Source organism: Mus pahari, chromosome 20, assembly GCF_900095145.1.
Source record: "Mus pahari chromosome 20, PAHARI_EIJ_v1.1, whole genome shotgun sequence".
Taxonomy (NCBI): domain Eukaryota; kingdom Metazoa; phylum Chordata; class Mammalia; order Rodentia; family Muridae; genus Mus; species Mus pahari.
Genome location: NC_034609.1, coordinates 29,076,487 through 29,094,058, shown reverse-complemented (window position 1 = coordinate 29,094,058; position 17,572 = coordinate 29,076,487). Strand labels below are relative to the sequence as shown.

Here is a 17,572-nt window from a genome sequence, read left to right as displayed (position 1 = left end):
GTTCGAGGCCAGCCTGGCCTGCACAGAGAAACCCTATCTCTAAGAACTAAAAACCAAACCAAACCCCCAAACTCAACCCCCCTGACCTCCCCCAAAAACCCACCTTAGTGAATGAATTAGGCATCCATCAATTCAACAGATATCTTCCTTTTTGTTGGAAGAAAAAAAAAATCACCACCTATATTATAAATCTTGCCAATCAAAACAAAAGTCTGAAACTGATCAAGACTCTAGATTATACTTAAAATTAACAGAAAACTGGTGACAGTAGGTGTTAAAATATACTGCAGAAGTTCAGTCTAAGAGAAACACTACAATGTTAATTTTGGTTTCTTATGCAAATAAACTGCCAAAAGAAAAAAGCAAAGTTGAAGCTACCCAAAATTGAGAAAACTTAGCTTCTTGAGACAGTTGGCAAGGTCTAAGGCTATAGTTGTTATTACTGGGATGTTATTAATGACATCAAGTGAATCACATAAGGCGTAGGTCAGTCTTCCACCACAAAGAACTATCAGAGCTAAGTACTGTGGAACACGACTAGAAAGCTAGCATGTATACAGCTGAGACTGGAGGATGAGATTTGAGAGTAGCTTGGCCACACAATGACACCCAATCATAAACAACAAAGAGACACTAGACTTTAGAAACTTTAATTCTGGATATTTGATTATATTAAAAATTACCAAAAAAAAAAAAATACCAGTAAAGCTAGTTTAAAGCTTACTCATTTGAAGCACAATGAAGAATAAAAATTTTCAGTCAGAAGAATAAAGTTTAAGATAGCTATTGTACACTATGCAGACAATAGTTAGCACTCTACATATTTACCTTCTCTTAGCACAAATGAGACAATACATGTTAGATTTAATGATTCCTCAACATATACACATTTCAAAATACACAAATACATTTACTTTTTTCTTCCAATTAAAAATTAGTTTAGGGGGCTGGAGAGATGGCTCAGCAGTTAAAGCACTGACTGCTCTAACAAAGGTTGTGAGTTCGAATCCCAGCAATCACATGGTGGCTCATGACCATCCCTAATGAGATCTGATGCCCTCTTCTGTGTGTCTGAAGACAGCTACAGTGTACTTAGATATAATAATAAATAAATCTTTTTAAAAAATTAGTTTAAAAAACACATTGTAGGGAGTAGGGTGTGGTGGTGCACAGCTTTAATCCCACCACTGTTGAGGCAGAGGCAGCCAAGTCATTGAGTTTATAGTTAGACTACAATAGCTAGGGCTATATAATGAGACCCTGCCTCAAAAACAAAAAAAGTACATTTTATATCTACTTATAAAGCACTAGAAGAGACTTTTCTTGCTTTTAAATGGCTCTGGGTGTCAAATCCAGGGCCTCACTGAATTACACTCCTAGCCTATGCCTTCCTTGCTGTTTTCACTAAGTTTCCCCTAATGATCATACTTTGTCATACCATTTTTCAGAAAGCTTTATTGTGTGGGGCTAGGAAGATGGCTCAGTGGGTGAAGTGCTTTCTGAGAAAGCAATGAAGACATGAGTTTGATCCCCAGCACCCACTTGGAAAGTTGGGCGTGGAAGTGTGGGCCTGTAATCACACTGCTAGGGAGGCCGGACTGCCTCTGCCATCATGCCTTGTCTACAGTTTCTGTCTCTTGAATCTTGGTAGTTATCTAGAGTAAAATAACAGCCCAGCAAGATGACTCAGAAGTAGTACTTGCTACTAACTAATCCTAATGACCCAACTCTGATGCCCAGGACTAATGGAGTAGAAGGAATCAACTCCTACAAATTTTCTTCTGACTTTCATGTGTACTGTGGCATGCCTGTGTATGTGTGTGTGCGCATGCGCACACACACTAAATAACTAAGAATTAAAAAAAAAAAACAACTTCATGAGTAAAGTGGGGAGCGGAGAGATGGCTTCTTAGGAGTATTTATCGTTCTTTCAGAGGACTCGGTTCAGATGGCGCTCACAACTGGCTCTAACTCAAGTTCCAGGGGGTGCAATTCCTTTTCTATCCTTTTAGGGCACCACGCATGTGACTGGTATATGTACATGCATGCAGGAAAAACACCCATACACATAGATCTAAAAATAAACAAAAAAACTAGCTGACAGTAAAGCGAGTCTGATTTAAATGCTGCAACCTAACAAAAACAAGAGAAGAGAGAGACAGACAGAGACAGAGACACCAAGGCCCTAAACAATCTAAAGTGCTTTATGTTCTTGGCCCAGTCTCAAACAAAGCTCTAGCTACTTTACTAGAGACACAGTTCTTCAATTCTCTGTTCCAGCACTGTGTCTGAGAGGGAGGACATTAAGAAATCTACAGAGAAACAGCCATGGCCTGATTCAGGATGAAAAGGGTTCAAAGTAAAATAAGGTAGGCTTGGAGAAAAGTTGCATGACCATGTCAAAAGCAAATTCCTGTATAAATTACAACTGGAGTGTTATGAAACCCTACCTCAAAACAAGGAAAGAAGTCTGAGAATACAGTTCACTGTCAAAGCACCTGTCTAGCACTAATGAGGCCCTAAATTCAACCCCAGTACTGTTCTTTCTTCTCACCCAGGCTTGAGAGGCAGCTGTATCTCTAAATTCGAGGCCAGGCTGATATACATAGTGAGTTCCAGGAGAGCCAAGGTTATACAGTGAGACCTTGTCTTGAAACAAAACAATATGTCCAACAACAAAAAACAACTAAACCAATTATTACAACAAGAAATTGTATTTTTCAGCTATTGGTTGGAACACAGGGCCCCCAATGGAGGAGCTAGAGAAAGTACCCAAGGAGCTGAAGGGGGCTGCAACCCTATAGGTGGAACAACCATATGAACTAACCAGTACCCCCTGAGCTCGTGTCTCTAGCTGCATATGTAGCAGAAGATGGCCTAATCGGCCATCATTGGGAAGAGAGGCCCCTTGGTCTTGCAAACTTTATATGACCCAGCACAGGGGAANGCCAGGGCCAAGTAGTGGGAGTGGGTGGGTAGGGGAGCAGGGGCGGGGGGGGAGGGTGTAGGGAACTTTCGGGATAACATTTGAAATGTAAATAAAGAAAATTATCTAACAAAAAAAATGTGCATTTTGGCAAAAAAAAGAGAAAGAAATTGTATTTTACCCAAACACTGTTGTTCTCCCTCCTTATCCTGTTCCTTATGTCCTTCTCATTTTCTTCAGATCTAGCTCATTCTTAGACAGTAAAGTTTCCAGAGGCCATTACTTTGCTGTTATATGGCTGCTAATAAAATAAAGCACATAACTTTGTGCTGAACAATGCCTCAAAATAGTTGGGTATGGTGATGTACACTGTAATCCTAACCATTCAGGAGCAAGAGGCAGATTAGGAGCAACTTGAAGTCAGTCTTGGGTATATAGCAACTTCAATGCTAACCTGAGCTAATTAAAAAAAAACAAACAAAAAAAAACAACTGTCATGCATCTTGAAAGAAAGAAAGAAAGAAAGAAAGAAAGAAAGAAAGAAAGAAAGAAAGAAAGAAAGAAAGAAAGAAAGGAAGAGAATCTATCCAGGATAGAATAGAGAGTCTCAGAGACAAATGAAGCTAAGGAAAATATACGCCTAAGGAAGTTCATGAAATTTAATGGCTGAAGAACCTTAGAAGGTTAAAAAGATTCACAAATTCCCTCTTCAAGCACTTCTATACACAGCACACAATTATTCTATACACAGCAAAGTTGCTTTCAAAAGTTGGGCAGGGAATTCCTGTCCTGTGGTGGGCTTTTTGGGCACACAACTGTCTGAGTAATCTATGCTCCTATAAGTAACCCCAATAAATTCACAAACTGGTTTGTTCATGGAACTCAAACTGAGTGGAATCATAGTATGACTACACCTAAGGTAAAGGAACATCTGTTCATGTCACTTCAGGTAAAGTCATGCAACATACCACCTCAAAAACACAAAACAGAACCATCAAATTTAAAATAAAGGAAAGCCGGGCGTGGTGGCGCACGCCTTTGAACCCAGCACTCGGGAGGCAGAGGCAGGCGGATTTCTGAGTTCGAGGCCAGCCTGGTCTACAGAGTGAGTTCCAGGACAGCCAGGGCTAGACAGAGAAACCCTGTCTCGAAACAAACAAACAAACAAACAAACAAAAAAAAAAAATAAAATAAAATAAAGAAAAATCTATGAGGCTGGGCATGTACAAGCTGTCTGTCTGTCTGTCTCTCTTATGTTAGTGATTTTGTCAGTGGTGCTGAGGATTGCAAGACCTCTACCACTGACACACATGCTCAACATAGCAACTTTTTGGACCAATTCAACAAAGTCCAACATGTGTGGAATAAGACAAGGATGATGGAAAACTTAGATAGCATGTTTGGTTTGTATTGCTGTTATCTGCTTTTATTGTCCTTTGCTCTAAATATCTAAGAGCAAAACAATAGGGGTTTGTTGTTGTTTTCTAAGATTTATTTATGTCTTCAGACACACAAGAAGAGGGCATCAGATCTCATTACAGATGGTTGTGAGCAACCATGAGGTTGCTGGGAATTTAACTCAGGACGGACCTCTGGAAGAGCAAAGTCAAGTGTTCCTAACTCCTGAGCCATGTCTCCAGCCCCCTTGGTTTTGTTGTTGTTGTTTTTGTCTTTTGTTTTTTATTTTGTTTTGAGATAGCCTAGGCTGTCCTGGAATTAGCTCTGTAGATCAGGCTGGCCTTGAACTCTCTGCTTCCCCAAAGGTGCCATCACCACTTGGCTAAATAATACAATGTTTTACCACAATGGAGACAAATATAACAAAATGTTACTATAAAAGATAGTAAGTCAAGGAACTTTATAATCTACCTATAAATTTAATATTTCTAAGCATCAGCATGCCAGAGTTTTTTAAAGATCTAGTATTTCTGATTATGAAAGTTCTCAACACCAACACTAGAACCCATGACTAGGCAACTGTGTTGCTCAAAGTAAGGTCTGAGGACCAACAACACTGGGATAATTCTGACATTTGAAACACAGAACTTAAGGCTCACCCCTACCCAACAGTCAGGATCTGCCATTTAACTTTAAGGTATCATTCTTCTTTTCTTTCTTTATTTCAGATAGGTGTTACTCTGTAGCCAGGCCAGCCTAATTCTGTCTCAGCTTCCAGGGTACTAGAATTGTTACTATGTAGCTCTGGAGCTCATAGAGACCCACCAGCCTCTGCCTCCTGAGTGCTGGGGTTAAAGGTGAGTGTGCCACCATGTCCTCACCAGCTATGCCTATTTTTAAGTTTTCCAGATCATACAAGCTCCAAAGTTAGCATCATAGCAAACAAGACCAATAATACAAATAGCTGGAGTTAGGGAACAGAGAAAAGGCCCTATTTACATTACAGACAGCATTAGAAAAGATACTAATTCCCATGTGTGGTAATGTTTAATGGTAGCCCTGCCAGAGAATCACTACATTATCTGGACTATTTAAATAAATATCCCACAAAAAAGGAAGCAGGAGTTCGTATAGTAACACACACATGTAAGCTTACCACTTGGTAAGTGGAGAGAAAAGATCAGGATTTAATGTTAAGCCTTGTTTACAGTGAGTTGAGGCAGGCCTGGGCTACATGACACCCTGTTTCTTTATAAACAAACAAACAAACAAACGATTATAGTCAAATCAACAGTCAAGGAAAATTATTTTTTTGTAACATCTTCTTTGGGGTTTTGTAGCACATAATTTGAATACATAAAAAAATCAATTGTCTTTGCTATAAATCTGAAAACTTAAAACATTAAATATTAAATAAAAATCCTATATAAAAGAAGTCACAGAATTATACCAGGTAGAAAAAAAAATAATATATAAAGGAATGCAAACTGAAAACAATTGTGTGCCAAGGAGTTGAGCTGACAATACTCAATGAAAGGAATACAGGACTTAAAATCCATGAACATCAGCATCTACTTAAGTCTTAAAGCAACAGCTTCTAGAGAAACATCACATAAAAGGAAAAGGCAACCTAGCTCTGCTTAGAAATCTCAGTGCATCTCTCTGAGCAGTAGATTCATCCCTTCGTCTAGCTTTCTGCAGAAGTGATTCCCTCCTCTGAATCAATAACTAACCCAACAGTCTCTGGCTTCTTTCCTCACTCCCTGGAGGGAATACTCTCCAGCTGCCTTGTCCCTGTTAGCACTTTTAATCCATCTCCTCCCTCCCTTCTTGACTCCTGCTTTACTCCTCATTGCTTAAATCTCTTTCCTCTCCCATCTTCCTTGTTTATGCCCACCACACCTTTAATAGATTTTATTAAACCTCATTTGTGGAATGATACTACTAAAAAGGGGTCGACAACATTGATTTTTCTTTAACCCCAAGGAAAGGAGTCTTTCTTTCTTTAGCTGTTCCTTGTCATGGGTCTTTTCCCTGAGTCCCCGAGAGCAATCTGTTTCGGAGCCTAAAGGTTACTTTCTCCATACAGATGACTACCTATTACTTTCTCAATTCAAAGACACTGTGTAGAGAAGAAAGGCAGACTGGAGCCTTCAACATATCACAAACAAAGGAAAAAAATTATTTTGTTAAACAGTTCTACCCTGGGGGTTGCAGTATCACTATAAAATGATACATTGTTTCTTTTGTAATTGGGGTTTGGTTTTGCTTTTCTTTGGGGGCAGTGCTTGGGATGGAATCCAGGGCCTTGTACCTATGAGAGGCTCTCTGCCCCTCTACCACTCAATAATAGTCCCTTCCCTATCACAATGGTATTCTCAGAACAGGAATCTTCTATCATCATGGTGGAAAAAATGAAATTAAAAAGAAGGGTTAGGGGCTGGTGAGATGGCTCAGTGGGTAAGAGCACCCGACTGCTCTTCCGAAGGTCCTGAGTTCAAATCCCAGGAACCACATGGTGGCTCACAACCATCCATAAGGAGATCTGATGCTCTCTTCTGGAGTGTCTGAAGATAGCTGCAGTGTACTTACATTAAATAAATAAATCTTTAAAAAAAAAAAAAAAAAAAAGAAGGGTTAGGCCAGGCATGGTGGTGCATGCTTTTAATTCCAGCACTCGGGAGGCAGAGGCAGGCGGATTTCTGAGTTCAAGGCCAGCCTGGTCTACAAAGTGAGTTCCAGGACAGCCAAAACTACACAGAGAAACCCTGTAACGAAAAAAAAAAACAAAAAAAGAAGGGTTACACCAGGAAGTGGTGGCGCATACCTTTAATCCCAGCACTTGGGAGACAGAGGCAGGCAGATTTCTGAGTTTGAGGCCAGCCTGGTCTACAGACTGAATTCCAGAACAGCCAGGGCTACACAGACAAACCCTGTCTCAAAACCACAAAGAAACCAAAAAAATAAAAAAATAAAAATCAAGGTCATCATCCCAAGCTACATAACACCTGTTTGAAAATAAAACAAGTTTTGTTTTTGAGACAGGGTTTCTCTGTATAATAGGTGCCTTGGAACTCACTCTGTAGACAAAGCCTGCCCTGAACTCAGGGAATATATCTGCCTCTGCCTCCAGAGGATTAAAGGCATGTGCCACCACCTGAGCTCAAATAATTTTTAAGGGGGAAAAAAATAGCAACTAAACCATTATCCCATCAACTTCTAGACAGGAGAGGAAGGAGGAGCTTCCTTTAGATTGAGCAAGTGAGATCTTAGACAATTGGGGGTGAAGGGTTAGAAGAAGGAAAACTGGTTCAAAGAGTTTTCTGACCTTTGACAGAGTGGATGCAAGGACCTAACTCTAACAGAAGACACCTGAAATGTCATGCTCCTATGTCATAACTTAACTATATACCCCTCAGGCAGTCTGCTACATCAATCCCCTTTAGCCTTCTCGGCTTTTCTCTCAGCTCTCTGCTGTCCAAATATGTTCCATCTTCAATCTCATTTCACCATGTAGTCTTTGTCAAGTATTTTCTGTATGCTTGACTCCACATCTGCTGTTTCTAATTCTTCTTTTCCACCTCTTAGTTCAGCAATTTTGGTTTTTATTCCTTAGAATTCTACTGAACTGCTGCTCTGAGGCAAACAATGACTGCTAATGGGTAAATCCAAAAGGGGCCTTTCTATCCTTATCGGACTAGATCTCCCTGTGGAATTTAACATTCTACTCTAGGCTTTATCCCAGACCTAAGCCAGACCTTCTGAAAGCTGGACATACACAGGTCACATAGTCCTTATTCCTCACAAAATGCTTTCACTGAGTTTTTTGGCATTATGCCCTTGGCTTATACCAAAGGAAACATGGGTGAAATTTTATTTGCAGTAAGTATAATGCTTATTTAGAAAAGCTCTTATTCAAAAGATTATTTTTTCATCTTTTGCATTAAATTATTTTAATTTTCTATATTTTGATATTTTGCCTGTGTACATGTCTGTGCACCATGCTCTGGCAGAGGCCAGAGAGTGTCTGATCTCCTGGAATTAGAATTACAGCTGTAAGCCACCTTGTGAGTGCCAGAAATCAAACCCAGGTCCACTTAAGTACTCTTAACCAGTCAGCCAAGGCAAGTAAATTCTTTTTTAAACTCTTTTTTCATTTTGTAAGACATGTAATAGACCTTGTTATCCATTTTTCAAAAACTGTTTGTATCTTGATCAATTTGTTAACATGTGGTGTTTGAATGGAAATGACCCTCACAGACTCATAGGGAATGGCATAGGTGTGACCTTGTTGAACAAAGTATGTCACAGGGGGTGGGGGCTTTTGAGCTTTGAGCTCAAGCCAGGCCTAGTATTACTCCATTTTCTTGTTGCCTGCCAATCCAGATGTGTAACTCTCAGCTCCTTCTCCAGCACCATGTCTGCTTGCATGCTACCATGTTTGCCACCATGATAACAATGGACTAATCCTCTGAACCTGTCAGCCAGCCCCAATTAAATATTTTCCTTGATAATAATAAGAGTTGTATCTATTCATAGTAGTAAAATCCTAGTAAGACACTACATTCTAATTTGTATTTTCTGACTTTTAAACATATTTATACATTTGTTATTTGTATTTTCTATATACATACCCCCAAATTCTTTGGAACTGAAATATAAATTTAAATATATATATATATATATATATATATATATTTGATAAACAGCAATTAGAGAAAAAAATACATAGAAACTTAAAATCATTTATAACAAATTTATCAGAAGAAAAAAAACACAAATCAAAAAACCCTCAAACTGGCCATGGTGACTCTTGCCAATGTTGATTTAAGGCCAGCTCAGACAATAAGACCCTGTCTCAAGAACAAATAGCCAGCTGCTGCTGGTGTACACCTTTTAATCCCAGCATTCAGAAGGTAGAGGCAGATGAACCTATGCCTTCTGCCCAGTCTGGATCTTGACATCCAGGTCTATACACACACACACACACACACACATACACACACACTGTCCCAAGAAAAGAAAAAGAAACAAACAAATAGTATGAACTAAAAAAACTGAAATACCTATTTCAAAATCAAAGAACTCAGAGCCAGGAGTTGGTGACAAATACAGTAAAATCTCAGAAATCTTTACCTTAGCCTTAAGGCAGAGCATTAGGAGTCTGGGGCTACTGAGAATTCAAGGCCACTCTAAGCTAAGAGCCATATCTATAAAACCAAACAAAAACTATACAGTATCTCAGTGATTCAGTATATATCACACACACTCAGTATATACCACACACATTCAGTATATACCAAACATATTCAGTATATACCACACATACTCAAAGCAGTAAGTTTCAACTCTAGCATCAGTTAAGGAAAAAAAGAAAAATGACACAGATAAACAGCTTTTAAATCTGAGAACAAAGGCTATATAACATATACTTAGAAAACAGGGTCGTGCTTGGCGGTACACATCTTTAATGTCAGCACCTGGGAGGCAGAGGCAGGCAGATCTCTGGTACAGAGAAACACTAAAAAGCCTAGAACGCGTGCGCAGAGGGAACAGAAAATAGAGATGGGAACAGAAAATAGAGATGATCACCTTAAACAAAATAAAGATTTGCAGGGATATACAGCTCAATTGGTAGAGTGTAGTTGCTTAGCATGCACAAGGCCCTGTGCTCAATCCTCAGCACTATATAAACGGGGAATGACGTCAAGTACCTACAATGCTAGCACTCCAAAGATGGAGGCAGGACAATCTGAAGCACAAGGTCACCTTCATCTTAACAGGGAGTTTGAGGGAAGCTTAGCCTACAGATCCTGTCCCAAAAAAAGTATTCACATCATCTATAACAACATATTAATCTTGTTACAAAAAACAAAAAACACTAACATTTACACGTAAAGTACACGTAAAGCCAAAAGGAAAAAGCTGGGCAAAAACCACAAATATATTGGGAAAACCTGGAACAGTTTGCTCAAGTCAATATACTCCAGAGGTACAACAAAGGACAAGAAGTTCAAAGACACCATAGGTTCTACCCGACATCCCCTTCCTTGAAGGAAAAAAACCAAAACCAAAACCCACTCAACAACAACAACAAACAAAACCCAAACACCACCACTACCAATGGTAGTAAAAACAAATGGCATAGCTCAATGGCAGACGGCATGCCTGAGGCTCTGGGTCCCATCCTGTATACCAAATCCACCAAAACCCTCAAATGGGAGATAAAGAAAAAATATTTGGAACCTCATTAATAAAGAAAGAAATAGAAGTAGTGTGACAGCACTATAGCTGTCTAACAGTTACTTTCCAATGTTTGTCATGTTGCAGTGAAATTAGTAATTGATAATGTGAAGAAAGCAAAGCCCGGGCTAGTTAAATGCCATGATTAGCTGAGTGTTGCACATGTTCAAAACTGACACAAAATTTCCAGGTACTTTTGACAAAGGTTCCATTAATAGGTGGTCATGGAAACTCCTGATAAAGACAGCACTCCCTTGACCCGTGAACCCCTGCGCACACTTGGGAGGCAGAGGTAGGTGAATATCTGAATTAGAGGCCAGCCTGGTCTGCAGAGCAAGTTCCAGGACAGCCAGGGCTTCAGAGAAACACTGTCTCTAAAAACAGAACAAAAGAGTAAAGAGATCAGGTTCCTTAATCACTAATAGAAGAAAAATATTGTAGTGGTTTTTGTTGTTGTTGTTGCTTTTTTTTTTTTTTTTTCCCCAGACAGGGTTTCTCTTTATAGCCCTGGCTGTCCTGGAACTCACTTTTAGACCAGGTTGGCCTTGAACTCAGAAATCCACCTGCCTCTGTCTCACCAGTGCTGGGACTAAAGGCGTGCGCCACCATGCCCGGCCTGTAGTATATTTTTTTATTTTAATATTTTGTGTGTGTGTGTGTGTGTGTGTTGCATTCAGAAGCCATAGGAAATCAGAAGAGAGCATCAGATTCCCTGACACTGTATTTATAGACAGTTATGTTCCACCTAGTAGGTGCTAAGAACTGAAGCTGGGTCCTCTGCAAGAGCAGTTAAGTACTCATCTTTGGTTTTGTTTTCCTCTGTAGCCCTGGCTGTCCTGGAACTCATTCTGTAGATCAGGCTGGCCTTAAACTCAGATTCACGGGTGGATCCCCTCCCCAGTGCTGGGAATTAAAGGTGTATGCCACCTTGCCCTACTCAGTTAAGTATTCTTAATTGCTGAGCAATTTTGCCAGTCCCTTGTAGGTATTTCCCCCCCAAGGGTAAGAATAGAATTAGTCATTAAGAACCAAAACCACCAGGCACACCTTTAATCCCAGCACTTGGGAGGCAGAGGCAGGTGGATTTCTGAGATTGAGGCCAGCCTGGTCTACAAAGTGAGTTCCAGGACAGCCAGGACTATACAGAGAAACCCTGTCTCGAAAAAAACAAAACAAAACAAAACAAACAAACAAACAAACAAAAAACCACAAAACCTTGGTGCTAGTGAGATGGCTTTGCTTTGGTGGGCAGACATGACAACCTGAATTCAACACTCTGGATTCCCTAGGTACAGACAACCAATACCTTCAAGTTATCTACTAACATACCCATGCCACTGTAAATGTGCTCACAAGCACATAAACATGCAAACCAAGAATAACAAAACACACGCCAGAATTCGAATTCTAGTTTTTCTACCAATAAGCAAGGTCTACAGTATAATATATTATCTTCTTTGCCTCAGTTTCCCTTTCTATTAAAAAAAAAAAAAGGTATCTACTCCACAGACTTCTTTAAAGATAAGAACTACTGTATGGTGGCAGTCTTCTGGGACCTTAAAGGCCACCATCCAAGATGACAAAGCATTTTAGGCATTTAGGCAAACAGTAGCACTAACATGCCTTTTTTTGGTTGTTTTGAGACAAGTTTTCTCTTTGTAACCCTGGCTGTCCTGAATTGTTTTGTAGACCCTGCCTCTGCCTGCAAAATACTGGGAATAAATACGGACACCACTACCCTCAGCTTGTGCATGCCTTAATTGCCTAAAATTCTAATAAAAAATCTTAAAGTCCCCCATGAAAATGACTTTTTGGATAAATTCCTAAGTTTCTTTAAGAATTGGTGACTGATTAAATACCAAAATGGGGGGATTAAGAATTCTTTAAAGCCGGGCGTGGTGACCCACGCCTTTAATCCCAGCACTTTGGAGGCAGGGGCAGGCGGATTTCTGAGTTCAAGGCCAATCTAGTCAACAAAGTGAGTTCCAGGACAGCCAGGACTATACAGAGAAACCCTGTCTTGGTGTGTGTGTGGGGGGGGGGGAGAGGAATCAAACTGGACGGTAGAGTTGGAAGCCAAGTAAGTTTGATGTCCTGGGCTTGGTCTCTAGCATTGCAAAAACAAAATAACAAGTAAAACAGGTAGGGAAATAGCTTAGTAAGCAAAACATCGGTCACACATGTGAGGACCCAGAGTCTAATTCACAGAACCTATGTAAAAAAGCTGGGTGGAAGTGTGGACCTATTATCTCTAGTGCTAGCAGGCCAGTGAATATATTTAAACTGGTGACCTTAAAATTCAGTGAGATCCTGACTCAAAATATAAATGACAAACTGAAAAAAAAAATCAATATTGACCTCTAAACTGGAAAAAAAATTCAACATTGACCTCTGACCTCTACAAGCAAAAGTGGGTTCATATATGTACAAGAATGTGTCACATATAAAACCAATAACCTTTGTGTTTGGTTTTTCTAGCATGTAGACTGTGTTAGTAATACACTGCATCTTCCTAAAATGTGGCTAAAATACTCATGACGAATAAAGGAAAGTAGAGGAGCACAAGCCTTAGTCTCAGCAACCTGACAAACTGAGGCAGGAGGGTCACTTGAGTTCAGGAATTTGGAGGAGGCCTGGACAATATAGGGACTCTCATCTTTTAAAACACAAAGCTGAGTATGGTGGTTCAGCATACACTCATAATACTCAAGGGGTTGGTTAAGACAGGATCTTGAATTTGAAGCCAGATTATATAGCAAGATTATATCTATCAAATACACATGTAATTGAAAAAAAAATAATGGTTGATGCTTACTGAATCAAGTTCAGACTCTGGCTCAGCTCCCAGCTCTGTAGTTTGTTCCCATCCCTGCTATTCATTTAACCTCATCTTTGAGCACTCTCTCAGGCATCTTTACATCAGTGTCTGCTGCCTTCTCCTCTCCTAGCTCAAAACATCTCCTACATCAAAATCTTTTCAATCTTGTCCAGGGCAGACTGACTTTGTTTTTACTTTCACTATAACAAGATACTCTATATCTGCAACTTCCTTCAACAAACTAGGTTTTAAAGGTGGGAATTATGTTTTGCTTCTGTATTCTCTAAAGCAAAGGATACAAACCAATGTTAGGCAAACAGCAGATACCCACATATTAGTGTCAACTGTCAAATGAAATAAATTGGTTCTTATACAAGTGTGTAGAAAGGGAAGATAAACAAAACACTGATTATATGTTAAGTGAAAGCCTAACAATATGAATTTATTTTCTTCATTGCAGTATTTAAATCATTTTCCTTCCTCCTTCCCATTTTTAGAGACAAAGACTCACCATCTGGCTCAGGGTGACCAGTCTTGGAATTCCTAAGCAAATCAAGCCAGCACCATCAAATTTGCAATCACATGCCCAGGTATTAATTTTTGACTATATAAATTTTAGTAGTGTATTATATAATATAGTTAAATATATTCAATTATTCCTAGGAAACTATCAAAATAAACACTTCATATTCATCACTGCAGCATTTAGTCATTGGGAGAAAAGTTATATTTTCAACAATCTGTTACTGATAAGATAAAATTGTGTTTGGCTGGATATGGTGGCATATTCCTTTAATCCTAGCACTCAGGAGACAAGAGGCATGCAATCAATATACATAGAGATGCTGAGAAAAACAAAAACCTGGGTTTCATGGCACATGCCTATAATTGCACATGAAAGGCAGAGAGAGAGGACTGCTGAGAATGCCGAGGTCATCCTGATCTACATCGTGTTCCAGACCAGCCAGGAATCTGTGAGTCCTTGACTCAAAACAGAAAGGAAGGCCTGTGTAGTGGAGACGAGCTCAGCAGGATCTAGAGTCCAGGACTAGGACTGGCTACAAAGCTGGAAGCCAATCTGAGCTATATGAAACCCTAGCTCAAGTCCTATATGTAACCATATATTGTAACATCTGCTTCACAGTTTATATGTGAAATTCATTTTTATTATAAATTTACACTGTGAAGACTAAAACAACAACAACAGCAACAACAAAAGTCCTTCATGAACTGGGAATATAAGTCCTTCATGAACTGGGAATATAACTGCCCAGTGACAATGTGCCTGCCTAGCATGGAGAGAATGGTTAACAAGACAGTCTTCATAGCTCTGAGAAACAAGGTAGGGCAATTAGCAATTATTTGTTATAGAAAACAGATAGAATGTTAAACAAAAAGTTGTGGCTTTGTTTGTAAAATAAACTCCAGTTGACTGACCAACTTATGATCCTTCTGCCTTAGCTTCTCAAGTAGCTCAGACTATAAACCTATGGTAGCAAACCAGGCATAATATATACACTATGCAAACAAACAAACAAACAAAAGTCAATTGGGAATTTAGCTCAGTGGTAGAGTGCTTGCCTAGCAAGTGCAAGGCCCTGGGTTTGGTCATCAGCTCTGGAAAAAAAAAAAAAAAAAGTAGGTAGCCTCGGCTGGGGATATCCTGTATCCCAAGCCAACTGGAGCTGCCCACTAAGACCCTGTCTCAAGAAGACAAAGGAGCCCTCAAGTAGAGAGTACTTGGTCTGATATACTAAACACTGGTTTGAATCCCAGAATCTTCTACCTCAGCCTCCAAAGAGTGTTAAGATTACACGTGTGTGCCATCACACAAGCTTAAAATTACATACATCTTTTTATTTAAAAAAAAAAAAAAAAGGCTTCCCGGGTTAGAATTCGAAGTGTGTGACATCATGCCAGCTTGCAGATAAATAGATGGTTGGTTTTTTTTTTTTTTTTTTTTTTTTGTTTTTTTTTTTTTTTTTTTTTTTTTTTAAGGGGGGGGTGGCTAACACAAGCCTTTAATCCCAGCACTCAGGATGCAGGGGAAAGTAAAGAATGAGTACAAGGCCAGCCTGGCCTACAGATCAAGTTCTAGAACAACCAGGACCACGAACTCTTGACTTGGGAGGGAGCCAATCTGGTCACATAGTGATTTTGATGCCAGACTAGACTATGTGAGACTCTGTCTCAAGAAACTGCAAGGTGTTATGAGAGATGGCTCAGTGGTTAAGAGCATGGACTGCTTTTGCAGAGGACCCAAGCTTAGTTCTCAGCACTCAACACAGTGCATAAATCATCCTGAAACTCTAGCTCCAGAGGAATCCAGGTCCAACAGTTCTGACCTCCAAATGTACGCACACTCATGAGCACATACTAACACCCCCAATCATTTAATCAAAAAAGATACCTGATGCTTTTAAAAAACAATTAGCAGTTCTTTAGCAAGTTAATAGAAGTGGGACAAAGGTTGCAAGTAAAGCAGAGAGCACAAGCCTTAGAGGCAGCGTCCAATCAGTAACACTGCTCATTCCCAAACAAGCTTTCCACACACCACTTAGTTATTAGCTTCCTCGTCTGACAGCAAGACAGGCAAAGGAAAAAAATAGCAGCTAAATAATAGGATGAATGCTTTGAAGAGAGGGTAACATGGGCTGGAGAGATGGCTCAGCCATTAAAGGCTAAGCTCATGACCAAAAACATAAGAGAGGTTATCATACTTCCTATGATTGTGGCAGAAAGGGCAACTTGTGTAGATGAAAGAGGATTTCAAGAGCCAGGCATAGTGTTCCATGCCTCCCAGCACTTGGAGGCAGATCTGTGAGTTTGAGGCTGGTCTGGTGTACAATGAGTTCCAGGACAGCCAGGGCCACATGGTGTGACCTGGTCTCAAAACCAAATCCAAAAAAGACTGAAAACAACAACAAAAAAGAACTTCAATAAGAGAAATCAAATCACTAAAGCCATAATCTCTCTCTCTTGACTTATCTGTAGTTCATACATATGAACATTTTGCCTGTACATATGTATGTGCCCACTTGTGTGCCTAGAGGCCACAAGTGGGCACCAGATCTTAGAACTGCACTTAATTTACATTTGTAAGCTGCTATGTGAATGTTAGGAACAAAAATCCCTTCTTCTACAAGTGCTCTTAACTGCTGAGTGTTCCCTTCAGCCCCATAGTTAGAATCCACTCCACCCCAAATTCATCTTGGTGGTGGTCCTAGCACCCAGATTGTAAACAAAGCACGTGCCAGTCCTCTGGTAGTTCCCCAGTACTCTGTCTTGGTTACCACGCCCACAGTGACACACCTAATCCAATAAGCCACACCTACTCCAACAGGGCCATACTCTCTAATAATGCCACTCCCTGGGCTGAGCATATACAAACCAGCACAACCACAAAACCCAAAAGCCTCAGATGTATAACTGTGATCTGGTCTCAGAGGCTCTTTATTAAGGGTTGCCCATTTATTCCACTTACTAAACATTTGCACAGAGAAAAGGCTTAAAGAAAGTCAACATCAGTGTCCCAGCAGTATTAATGGAAAACTGGGTCCCAAGTAACTTCTCTACAACCCAACTCTAGGGTAAAGCAACCTAACACCTTCCTTTTCCGTACTTTCCTAAGAGTGAGTGACTGCCAAAAAAAAATCACCAGAGCCTCCCTTACCGCCCCCCCTAAGCAGCAGCTCAGAATCATCATCTCTGAACAGTCCTACAAGCTTTCATCAGTCAGAATACTGAAAAAAGCTGAAACTGTGCTAAGCTCATCACTAATAATTACACAAGAGGAATAAAACACAGACACAATTTAGGGTTTATACAGAGCTAACAGATAACCTATGTTTGGGGGCAGGGGGCACCCAGGAGCAGTGTTTCTTTTTATATATATATACATCAGAATCATCTGGTGAACTTAAAAAATAGAGATCTCAGCGATTTTGATACAGGAGATGTGGGGTAGATAAAACCTTATTTCATTAAGATCCCCAGGTCACGAGGTATGACGACAGACCCTGTTTATAATCTAAGCATTGGGAAGAGGTCAGGTGATTTCAGACTATAATCATATTCCACATAGAATGTATGGTCCACAGTTTCAAAGTTACTGGCCTAAAATATAATACTTTAAATATAGTTTATATTTTTCTTTTCTTTTCTTTTTTCTTTTTTTTTTTTTTTTT

At 39.8% G+C, this 17,572-nt stretch overlaps 1 protein-coding gene across 5 annotated transcripts in view; it reads right to left on the bottom strand.

Moving 5' to 3' along the window:
• The window catches only part of Ctcf (CCCTC-binding factor), a 47,649-nt gene that overhangs the window by 19,299 nt on the left and 10,778 nt on the right, over positions 1 to 17,572 (bottom strand). The window lies entirely within an intron of this gene.